We start from the raw sequence: 11,802 nt of genomic DNA, 5'->3' as shown, positions 1-11,802 counted from the left end.
AATGTCAATCCTAGGATGGGGGAATCATTGGAGTTCACTGGCCAGCCAGCCTAGTTTAGTTGGCGAGTTCCAGGCCAATGTATGACCTTATCTCACAAAACAAGTGCATAAAGCCTGAACAAAAACCTAGGCTGTCCTCTGGCTTCCACACATATGTACACATACACACCTGTACACACATGAACATGCACACATACATACACACACAAAGGGAAAGTGAAATGGCTGCATTGTAAATGTTAAATATAATATTATAAAGTACTTGTAAATCTTAGATCAGCGGGTGCCCGGGACAGTGCAAAGAGAGGAATGAAACAGAACAGACATGGGGGGGGGGGTTGGCAATGATGACTACATGGACACAATACAGGAGAACGGGCCACTCTAACTTCCTTCCCAGTGCCAGAGTCAATTTCTCTGAAGAGTTCAGGAAGGTGAGGAGCAGATGGTGGCTGCCGGAGTGGGGCTGGTTTTGAGTTGCTCTTATACTCCCAGCTCCAAATTCACAAGAAGAAACTGACCCATCTGGATTTGGGCCCAGCCTCATCTGAATATCAGAGAGTACTTGTCATCTGGAATGCAACCAACACTGTGGAGCATTTACTGTACCACAGGTGAACCTGAACTGAGGTGTCATGGCAACAGGCTGGGAGTGGGAGAATCCATCTGAAATCCAGAGCAAGGTCAGAAGACCCTGAGACTACGGGCTATGAACTTCCGGGAAGTTCAATGGCATTGGCTGATCTGCCATCCATCTGGCTCTGAAGGATCAACTGATGTAGCTGGGTGGTGGTGGCACACACTTTTAATTCCAGTACTCGAGAAGCAGAGGCAGGTAGATTTCTGAGCTCAAGGCTAGCCAGGGATACAGAGGAAAAACTATCTCAGGGAAAAAAGAAGAAGAAAACAAAAAAAAAATCAACTGATATAAGTCTCATTTTTAGGGACTTATTTTTATTATTTTAAGGTGTGTGTATGTGTGTGTGTGTGTGAGAGAGAGAGAGAGAGAGAGAGAGAGAGAGAGAGAGAGAGAGAGAGAGAGAGCAGGTGCCTACAGAGTCCACAGGTATTGGATCCCCTGAAGTTGGAGTTACAGGCAGTTGTGAGACACCCAAGATCAGTGCTAGGAACTGAACCAGGTCCTCTCCAAGAGCAGTATGCTGTCTTAATGGCCCAGCCATCTCCTTAACTCCCAATGTCTCATTTATATCCCTTTACCCATAAGGAAACCAAACCACAGAGAAGTTAGATTCCCTGCTGGTCATTACAGGGATGCTTGGCTCTAACGAGAACACATTCTCTTCACTGTAGCTGAGGTCCACCTCTTCAGCATCACAGCCCGGGCAGAAGATAACCTCAGGAAATATTACCGAAGGAATCACAGTCAGACACGATTGTCTGGGTAGGAGGCATCTACACATGACCCTACAGACAAGGGGTACATTTTAATCTGTTCTTTAACTTTGATGACCCCTTTCTACCTATTTGAGATAAGGGTAAAGGGGTTTTTTGTTGTTTGTTTTTGTAAAAACAAACATCTGTGTGTGCATTTGTGGAGCTGGAGTTTGAACTCAGGACCCAAAGAATGTTGAGCGTGTGCTCTATGACTGAACTGCACCAGCACACCGGGGCTGTCTGAACACATAATGCATGCCATAGGAAGAACAGCTTACCTTCTGGAAAATACTAGACAGAAAATTCTTTTTCTTTTTCTCTTTCTTTTCTTTTCCTTTTTTTTTTTTTTTTTGAGACAGGATCTCACTATGCTGCCTAATCAGTCTTGAATTCATTTGCTCAGAGATGCCGTCTCAGTTCTGAGTGGCTAGGGGCCACAGATAGATGCTACCAATCTTTACTTCAATTCTTCTAGCAGAGAAATTAAACCAATGTAGAGTCATTTATAAATAATGTTTCCCGTTGGTCTTAAAGTATCCTGTTATGTTTGTTTGTTTGTTTGGGGACAATGTCCCATGTAGCTCAGGTTGGTCATGAACTCTTTAGCCTGCATTAATCTTCTAAGTGCTGGGATTACAGGAATACATCAGTGTGGCCTGCTCTTTTAGAGTTTGTGTGTGTGTGTGTGTGTGTGTGTGTGTGTGTGTGATACATTGTTCGAGAAGCTCTATGCATTCTGCAAAATTTCAAAACATCAGTGTTGCACACTGCATGACCACCCACATTACCAGGGCTCTAGGTATTTCCCACCCAAGATGTGATGTTCTCACAGCTTGGGACCTGCTTCTACCATCAGACTACAGCAATAGGATGCCACATTTGTGATCATGTTACATCTAACTGAGATGCTTACATTCTGTGGAGACACCCTGCCCCCAGCCCCACTTGGAGGCTTTGAGGAAACAGCAGTTTGTGCTGAGAAGAGTAACACTGCAAGGAGCTGAGTGTGGCTTCTGACTGATGGCAAGAAACCCAGGACCTTAGTGTGACCACTCATGAGGCACTCATTGATGCTAACAACTTGTGAGCAAGGAAATGGCTTCCTCCCACTGGATCCTGGATGAGATCACAGGTCCACTGAGCATCTGGGAAGCAGCCTTGTAGCTGTAGCAACTTAGTTGTGCCCAGACATGGAGGATTTGGATCATAAATTGGTGTTGTCTTAGACCATGTTTGGAGTGATGCCTTGCATCAGCAGGTAAATGGATTTCCTCCAGCTCTGCAAGATCCCAAAGAGAAGATGACCAAGGGGAAGAAAAACAGCCACAGCCCCTACTGTCTCGAAGAAGCAAGAGGTCAAAGCTCTTAGGACCAAGAACAATGAATATGAAGAGATCTCTTGTCTCTGTAGAAGCAATGCCCTGGGTCCACAAATCTGTGGCTCACATATCCAACTGGAAAAGGCAGAAACCCAAAAGAATTCACCACCAAACTGGACAGAATTTACACTGCTGAGTTTGTACATATGGATAATAAAAATTGTCTATCATCAGTGTCAAAAATAGATGGCTAATATAATTGCATAACACAGTATATTCTCATTAGGAGAGAGCACATTTAGCAGGTTTGTTTCACCATCCTGGCTCAAATTAATCCATGGTCATTGAAAACCCAAGCAAAAGGTTCAAAAACAAAGAGGAGGCAGGCAGACAAGCCAACCCAAACTAACCCTTGGACTTAGTTTTTACTAGTTGTGTTTAAACTGCTTTGCTTGTTTTAGATTTTTTCCCTTTTTATTTTATACATATGGATGTTTTGCCTGCCTGTATGTCTGGGTACTATGTTTCTGCGGTGCTCACAGAGGTCAGAAGAGGGGATCTTATCTCATGAAACTGAAATTAGAGGCGGTCCGGTTGCCCAGTTGCTGGGAACCAGCCCTGGGTCCTCTGCAAAAGCAGTTAAGAGCTCTTAACTTAGTCCCAAGCAACTCCTCTTTATGGAGATGATGCTTGAGCTGGATTAGGAAGTGAGGGCCTCGGGTGACAGTCAACTGAAGTCACTGATCTCTGACTTGACCCATTTAGATTTGAAGACAGGTAGATGCTGTCTGTCTTCTGCTGTTGATAATCGGCGCCCTGACGCACCTGACAACCAGCCCTGGGAAAGCATGGCCTTATTAAAATGGGTTTCTACAAAGATGTGTCTACAAAGAGCTTGTGCAGTATTTGGATATAACTTTAGTAACTGTTTAGTACTGAGAAATGGTACACTTCATCCTGGCAGGGAACTCACATTCTCTCGGGAACAGCTTCTATATTAACTTCTATTTTCAAAAGGGAACTACAGAGCTATATAATAGCTCATATAAAGCCATGGGCTTCATCCCAGTACCCCCCCCCAAGCCCCCAAACCCTATCCAAATTCGGCAGTGCACACCTGCTGCCCCAGCTAGTCGAGAGGCTGAGTGGGGGCCTCACTTGGGTCTAGGATTTTCAGGCCAGCCTAGGTAACCTAGTGAAAGGCCATGTCAACATTTTAAAATGAAAAGGACAACTAGAGGCCTGGGGAGTACACCTCAGTTGTCAAAGAACTTGCCTGGCATTCCGGAAGCTCTAGGTTCAACCTCCAGCACTACAGAAAACCACACACGGTGTTACATGCCTGTGACCCCAGGAACTAGAGGCAGGAGGGATCAGGAGTTGAAGGCATTCTTGGCTATCTGAGTTTGAGACCAGCCTGGGCTCCCTGAAATTCTGTCTCTGCAAACAAAAAAGGGAGCTAGGAAGGGGTGCTTTTGTTCAAGCCACAGGCTAATTTCATTATTTGTCTGTAAGAGTGAGGCAGACTATATCTGTATTTAGGCCCCCTGGGGCCCGTAGAAAACTCTTGGGTTTTTAGGACTGGAGTACAGTTTCTAGAGTTGGGGTACTATTATCTCATGTTGAGGTAGGGCGTGGGACCATGGTCTCCAAGTTCTAACATCCTGTGCCATCATAGGCTGACATGCATGAGAGGATCCACACAGGGATGCAGATGTAGGCTGACAGCCGGTATAAAGCCTGGCTTTCTCAGCAGCCGTTGCAGTCACCCATTTCTGTACTCTAGGCTAGAAAGCTAAACTCCAGCATGGGGCTAGCATGTAATGGTTTTGCCTCAACCTGGAGGGTGACTTCCAGGGATCTCAAACCTGGACCAGCCACATGAGACAGTGGAAGAGAAACCAACAGCTTCTGCAAGGGAATAAGGCCAGTTAGCAAACAGGCAGGCTGGCTCGTCCCCTGCAGCTCCGGCAATTTACAGGAGTGAAAGCCTAGGAAGTGGTGGCAGGGTGCTTGCTTTTGCTCCCATCACAGATGTCAACTCTTGAACCTCACTGTTCATCAGCATCACCTGGAAAATGTGTTAAAGTAGATTGCTGGCCCCTGTGCCCAGAGTTTCTCATCCAATAGGTCTGAGATGTGCCGGGGAGAGTATGCTTCCATGGAATGCCCAGGAGATGCTGCTGGTCAGGAAAGAAACACTTTGGAAACCACCTTTTGAAGTAGAGTTCATTTCTCCCTGGCTACACTGTCTATGGCCACAGTGTCCATGAGTGTCCCCTAAGCCTGCCTAGCTTCCCAATTGACACCCTTGATAAACTCCTTTCTGCCTAAGATTGCTTTAGTGAATCCTGTCCCCTGCGCTGACCTGCTTGCACGTGTCAGCCTTAGGTGAATGTAGCAAAGCTCTACTATTCTAGAAATTCATCACTGAAGTCCCTCCTTTTCTCAGCAGGGACCCATGAGGATACTCGGTCACTGGCTCCGTGTCCTATCACAGTTAAATGTCTCATGAGGACACACTCCTTATCTCCCAGATGTCCTTGTCATACTCATGACTTGCTTTATTCATTCTCTATCTGTCCTGAAAAGCATGTCAGGAATGACAGAAGAGGGTGTGGTGGAGGTGGGGGGGGGACAGTTAGAATCTATGAACCTTAAGGCACAAGTGTCTTGGATCTGGTACTAACCCAGCTCCACAGAAGGAACTATCTCACTGGGCCTGAAAATTTGTTCTTTGGGTGAAGCATCTTGATGTGAAATTTATAATAACACCAACAAAAACCACCTAAACAAGCCCCTCCTCACACTGTGGCACTTAGAGTTCATGAGAGCGGCAAAAAGACATCCTGCTAGATGTGTCTATTTAAAAATTGTTAGAAGATTTTTATTTAGCCAGTGAGCAATACACACACACACACACACACACACACACACACACAGCTCCTCAGGTAAATGTCTCTCCAGATAGGTTTTTAGATGTGTATCATTTACTTGATAAAGCATAGAGGCCTACGGAGAGGAGTTATGGTCCCCTGCACAAATAGGCATTTGGACAGCTTTAAAAATGCATACTCTTTACACCCAAATGCCAGGGAAATCCCCAAGGAAAGTGGTTATTATGAACAAAGAGCAACCGCTTTTCAAAGCCAAGGCGGGTGCTTGGTCCAGTGGTCCTTAAAGCTTACCTTCTCTAAGAGCTGCATGAAGAACTAGATTTCCTTATTTAATGACACTAATCACTGCTGGCCCTGTTGAGAGTGGGGGTCCCTGCTCACTAAGAGGGGGTGGGACACTCTTGCACCCCATAGCTCAGACTGGTGTAGTGTTTTCACCCTCCTGCAAACACTGAAATCTCCTGGGGAGCAGTCCCAGGTGTGACACCCACTCCCCATCTGTGGGGCTGGGTGGCTGGTGATATTTACAAGGTCACCCCATGATCTTCATGGGTGGTTTGGGATGGAAACCCCCCAGGATGAACAGAGAAATCAAGTTCACACAGTTAAAGCCTTGGAGGACCCTGGTGTTCCAATCCATATAACTTGTACTGTCTCTAAAGGCTTAAGGGTCCTCCTTCCCTCTCTCCCTCCCTCCTCCCTCCCTTTCCTTCCTTGGGTGGGTGGGTTGGTGGTGAGGAGTTGAGAGAGGGCTTTACTAGAACTCACAATGTAGACCAGGCTGGCCTCAAACAGAGACTCACCTGCCTCTGCCTCTTGAGTGTTGGGATTAAAGGTGTAGGTCCCCATGCCCAGGTTTTCCTTCTTTCTACTATAGTAGGAATTTACTTCCCATTTCCTAGTTCATTACATCATAAATATGATTTATTTCCTTTCCCCTATTTCCCAGTTCATTACATCATAAATATGGTTTATTTCCTTTTCCCTGAACATTTTCTGAAACTTTCTTTTTTCACAAGAGTTCAAACCATTATATAAAGGTCATCAGGTTCAAGTGACTAATTATTCAACCAGGGACAAGCTTAGGCGTTTACCAAGCCAAGTGATATATGTTGTGGCAAACTCCTCTAAGCTTGAGAAAGCCCAAGGATGGTCCCAATAGCAAATGAGAGTAGGCAGGACAGGCTGTTGCATGGTGGACGACACCATCAGACACACAGGTGTCTTTTAACCGGCACACCTGTAATCACAAAGTTCACTCCCAGTTTGCTCTAGAGCCCTGCACCTACCATGTTCAATGCTTGAGATACTGTGTTACTGCTACTCAGAAAATCTACAGTAGAGGGCGGCAGCAATTTTGCCAGGAGGTGCCCCTCCTCACTGTAACACATTTTAAGCCTTCAAATAATGTGATGAAATAGGAATGAAAGAGCAGGCATGCACGGACAAATGCACTACCCAAGAATTCCCATGCAAGGGGAAATGATCTTTAGCCCTGGGAAAAAGTAAACCTGTGTCTCCTCTGTTGGTCTCATTAGATGGAGACATGGAACCTGGATTCACCTGACGTCACACACTGCAGTGTTTATGAATGCCAGTATCCCTCACACCTTCTGCATCTCTGGCATGTACTGAAGGTCCCAGCCTACAACAACTAAATTCTAAAATCAATATCTTTAAACTAAGACAAAAATCTTTTCCATCTAAGATCTGCCATCCAGTAAACATGGAATTCTTTTTGCAGTTCAGGACTTGTTTACAAAGCCTAAGCTTGCAAGATAAAAATGAATGAAAATGACCCAAAACTATAGTCCCTTGAAACTGATGTTAAATTAAATATGGCCATAGAACTTTTATAAGGTAGGTGTATTAAAGGGTTTTATATTATAAGAAACAGGGGGGAAGCAATTACAACTTTAAAGACATGAAATATAGATATTAAATAAGAGATATCTCCTAGTCTACTCCAACATTTGTCAGTCTTTTAGGGGTTTTTTTTGCATCTATTAATCTCCTCTTGGCATATTTAATGGACATCAGCACCTTTTAATGTACGCAACTGTCATACTGACAAAAGTAACCATGTCTCCTGCAGGGTGAGGCTGTCTCCTGTAACAGTTCTGTGTGTCCTAGAGCATGAACCATGATCATAGCCTGGCAGACTCAGCCTCTGTTGGCTGCACACAGTTCGTAGACTCATTGCAGAGAAACATATATGTTCACATGCCGCTTTAAAGGCTTGATAATATCCACAGAGAATGGCCTCTGAGCACTTAATTCTAACCTGTTTTCCAAGTATTCAAGAAATTTAAATCAAGAGATGTAATCAGTAATACAAACAACTTTTAGGATTTATTCTAGGGCTAAGTAAACATATTGTGGGTTATTAGCCACTCTGGGATACTCAAATATGGGGATGGTCTCATTGCAATGATAAAAATTTAAGTATTTTGAAGGGAATTTGATTATGAAAATTTATGCTTAAAATTGTCAATGATAAGCTGGGTAGTGATTTCGGATGTCTTCAGTCCTGGCACTCAGGAGGCAGAGGCAGGCAGATCTCTGTGAGATAGAGGTCTACAAAGTGAGTTCCAAGACAGCTAGGGAACTGATAGACAGTTAAACCCTGTCTCAAAAAAAAATAATTGTCGATGATAAAAATGATTTTGAATGTGATATGAAGGAAGTATTTTCTTTTCTTTCTTTTTTGTTTGCTTTTTCAAGACAGGGTTTCTATCTGTAGCCCTAGCTGTCCTGGAACTTGTTCTGTAGACCAGGCTGACCTTAAACTCACAGAGATCCACCTGCCTCTGCCTCCCAAGGCTGGGTTACAGGCATGTGCCACCACCCAGCAGGTATTTCCTTCTTGAGACTTAACTACTTATATGGAGGCATTGAGTAACTCATCTGTCACTCAGCATATCCAGGAGGACATAATAAACAGTAGCCAGGACTCCAGTGGAAGAGAAGATGCTAGTTTGTACTACTGTAGGAGTCCAAGATGAAAGGTGTTGGTAACAGGGATTTTGCCTCAGTGTAATCGGTAAACATGAGTTGGGGTGGAGGTAGAGCAACACCTTGACAGCAGCAGGAAGGATGGGAAACAGGATCAGAGGACCAGAGTTACATACAAGTGCTGGCGAGTACAATGCCGTTGCTGTTGTTATTACTCATGTTTCTGCAAAACCAACCAGAGGCCTTGGACAACCAAGGGTGCTATCACCATGAACACCTTAACCATGAATTCTCTGGGTAAAGCAACTCAACAATGTCAACTGAGAAGATCCTTCCTCTGGCTGGCAGAGCAGTCCCCAGGTTCTAGAATTCTAGAAACAGTTGCACTCCTGTATCCTGAGCATTTACCTCTCGTGCTCTCCTGCTGAGCCCTCTCTAGAGGCTGAGACCTAGGCCAAGCACTTCTTTTGGAAGTGCAGGTAGTGAAGGCTGGAGCTTTGGCTCGGCTGTCTGTGGGAGTCTCAGCCTCACAGTGTTCCTTCATGGTTGTCTGTCTCATTGGATTAACTCCCTGCAGAGGCCAGCCAACAACTCCTGAGTTCTCTCCCTGAATTGCAGACATAAGTATAGATGCTCCTTATCTGGAATCCTCTGAGGTTTAAGGGTACCATCCATCAAGGTGAGTAAGGCATGACAACAGGGGAGGGAGCAGGGCCAGCAAGGGCTGGTCACAATGTGCCTACAGCCAAAGAGCAGAGAGGGACAGATCTTTCTTTTCATAGGACTTTATGCTCTGTCATTTCATCAATATGTATGTATGACAATAGTGTACAGTAGTTATACAGCTACAACTCTAAACACCCAGAAAACACAGGGGGGAAATATGTTTCTATTTTCCCCATACCAGGTCAGTTGGTAGTGTTCTATATCCTCTGAGGTTTGGTTTTCAGCGCTATTTTCTCCATATGTAAATAAGAGTTTGTCTTTATATATTTTAAGGTTTTGTACTCCGAGTATTCTAGCTTCCTGAAATATCTCTATTGGCTACTTTTTATTTATTTATTTATTTATTTATTTATTTATTTATTTATTTTGGTTTTTCGAGACAGGGTTTCTCTGTGTAGTTTTGGAGCCTATCTTGGCACTCACTCTGGAGACCAGACTAGCCTGGAACTCACAGAGATCTGCCTCTGCCTCTGCCTCCCGAGTGCTGGGATTAAAGGCATGGCCACCAACCCGCAGCTATTGGTTACTTTTTGATCTATGAATTAGTTACTTTTCTATTGCTGTGATAAAAACACTATGACCATGTTTATTGCCAGGAGCATGTTAGACAGGCAGGCAGGCAGGCAGGCAGGCAGGCAGGCATGGTGCTGGAACAGATGAGAGCATACATCCAAGACCACAAACAACAAGAAGCAGAGAGAGCACACTGTTGATGGTGGGAGGCCTTTGAAACTTTAAGCAGGCCCTAGTAACACACCTCTCCAATATGGCCATACCTCTAAATCCTTCCCAGTCACCAAAAGGGGGGGGGGATGCATCTCATTCAAGCCACCACAGTCTGAGTCCTGTTGCTATAGCAGTATCCAAAGCAGGTTAGTTAGAAAGAAATAAAACTTGACTTACATTTTGGCAGGCTGAAAAGTTCCAGAAGGGGTGGTTGCAGCTGTCAGGGGTCTTGTGTTGCCTTGCCACATGATGGTGTGGGAAGAAGCCAGTGGAAGAGCTGGGAGTGGACAGAGTTTGGTGTGAGAGGTGCCAGGTGGTCTTGAAAAGCATTGCTAAATCCATGTGTTCCCCAGGGTGAAGCCCTCAAGACCTAACTGCCTCTTAAAGACACCACCACCACCTCTCAAAACCTTTACATTGATAACCAGACTTCTCAACCTCAGTTTTGGCAAGGGAAATGTCACAGTTAAACAATGGCAATCTTTTTACCAGAATTTCAAGTAATATAAATATGCACAAAGCAGCCCTATTCTCTCACCAATACTTTTGTTTGTTTGTTTGTTTTTGTTTTTGAAGACAGGGCTCTCTGTATAGTTTTGGAGCCTGTCCTGGAATTCGCTCTGGAGACCAAGCTGGCCTGGAACTCACAGAGATCCTCCAGCCTCTGCCTCCAGAGTGCTGGGAATTAAAGACATGCACCACCACCTCCAGGTACCAACACTTTTTTTTTTTTTTTTTCGGTTTTTCGAGACAGGGTTTGTCTGTGGCTTTGGAGGCTGTCCTGGAACTAGCGCTTGTAGACCAGGCGGGTCTCGAACTCACAGAGATCCACCTGCCTCTGTCTCCCGAGTGCTGGGATTAAAGGCATGCACCACCAACGCCCGGCAAAGAACAAAAGTAGCACTTATACCAGGAGTGGGGTTCGAACGTACGCAGACATATGTCTATTGGATCCTAAGTCCAACGCCTTAACCACTGGGCCATCCTGGTCCTGGCCCAACACTTTCTTTAGAGGAGATGGTGTCTACACATCCTCTGAAATGCTTCATACGATGACTCAGCTCTGAAATTTGTTTCTGCTTAAAAGAGCCTCATTTCCAGGTCAGATATGTCGACATACCTCTTTCAGTGTTGCATTGAAGGAATAGCCCATGCTTCAGTTAAACCAATCTCCTAGATAAATAATTCAAAGCCTTCCTACCAACAACAAATAAACAGGGCCGAAGGGATTGCTCAGCAGCTAAAGGCACTTGCTGCCCAAACTGAAGGTCAAACCCTGGGACCAGCATGGTAGAAGGAAGGAGAGAACCAACACCCTCAAGTTGTCCTCTGACCTCCACACACTAGCCAGGCATGCACTTCCGACACAACTAATAAACACAGTCAACTACAGGATTCCTAGCTTGGATTACAGTCTGGTTCCTTTTCCACTCCCTGGAGCCTCTCCAGTTAATACCGTGAAGACAGAGCTGGGAGGAAGCAGTAATGGAGTCTTCGCCCTGTGGTGCCACTGAGGACCAGAGTGCCTCTGATTCAAAAGTTCTCTAAGAAGTCTCGACTGTAAATCAAGGATTTCTGTTTCTCGAGTGGACTAGCCTGTTTCCCTGGTAGATTCTTCTGCTGCCAACTCAGAAATGGGAGACGAAACGCTCTAGTCCGAGACAGGTGCTTTGTCTTAAGCATCCATCAAAAAAGCAAAGAACACCTGAGTTTGTTGCCTTAAGTATGTTATTGAACAGTGGACCCAGAGATGGTATCCTAGGCAATACAGCCTGAGAAATGAT

At 44.9% G+C, this 11,802-nt stretch overlaps 1 non-coding gene across 1 annotated transcript; it reads right to left on the bottom strand.

The window, feature by feature from the left end:
- Positions 1–10,925: 10,925 nt before the first annotated feature.
- On the bottom strand, positions 10,926–11,008 carry Trnal-uag. The gene has a single exon. It is a non-coding gene; the product is annotated as a tRNA-Leu (tRNA).
- Between the last annotated feature and the right edge of the window lie 794 nt (positions 11,009–11,802).

This window comes from Cricetulus griseus, chromosome 3, assembly GCF_003668045.3.
Source record: "Cricetulus griseus strain 17A/GY chromosome 3, alternate assembly CriGri-PICRH-1.0, whole genome shotgun sequence".
In the NCBI taxonomy this organism is placed as follows: Eukaryota; Metazoa; Chordata; class Mammalia; order Rodentia; family Cricetidae; genus Cricetulus; species Cricetulus griseus.
The sequence above is the reverse complement of the archived record's forward strand: the minus strand, read 5'-3'. Positions and strand labels throughout refer to the sequence as shown.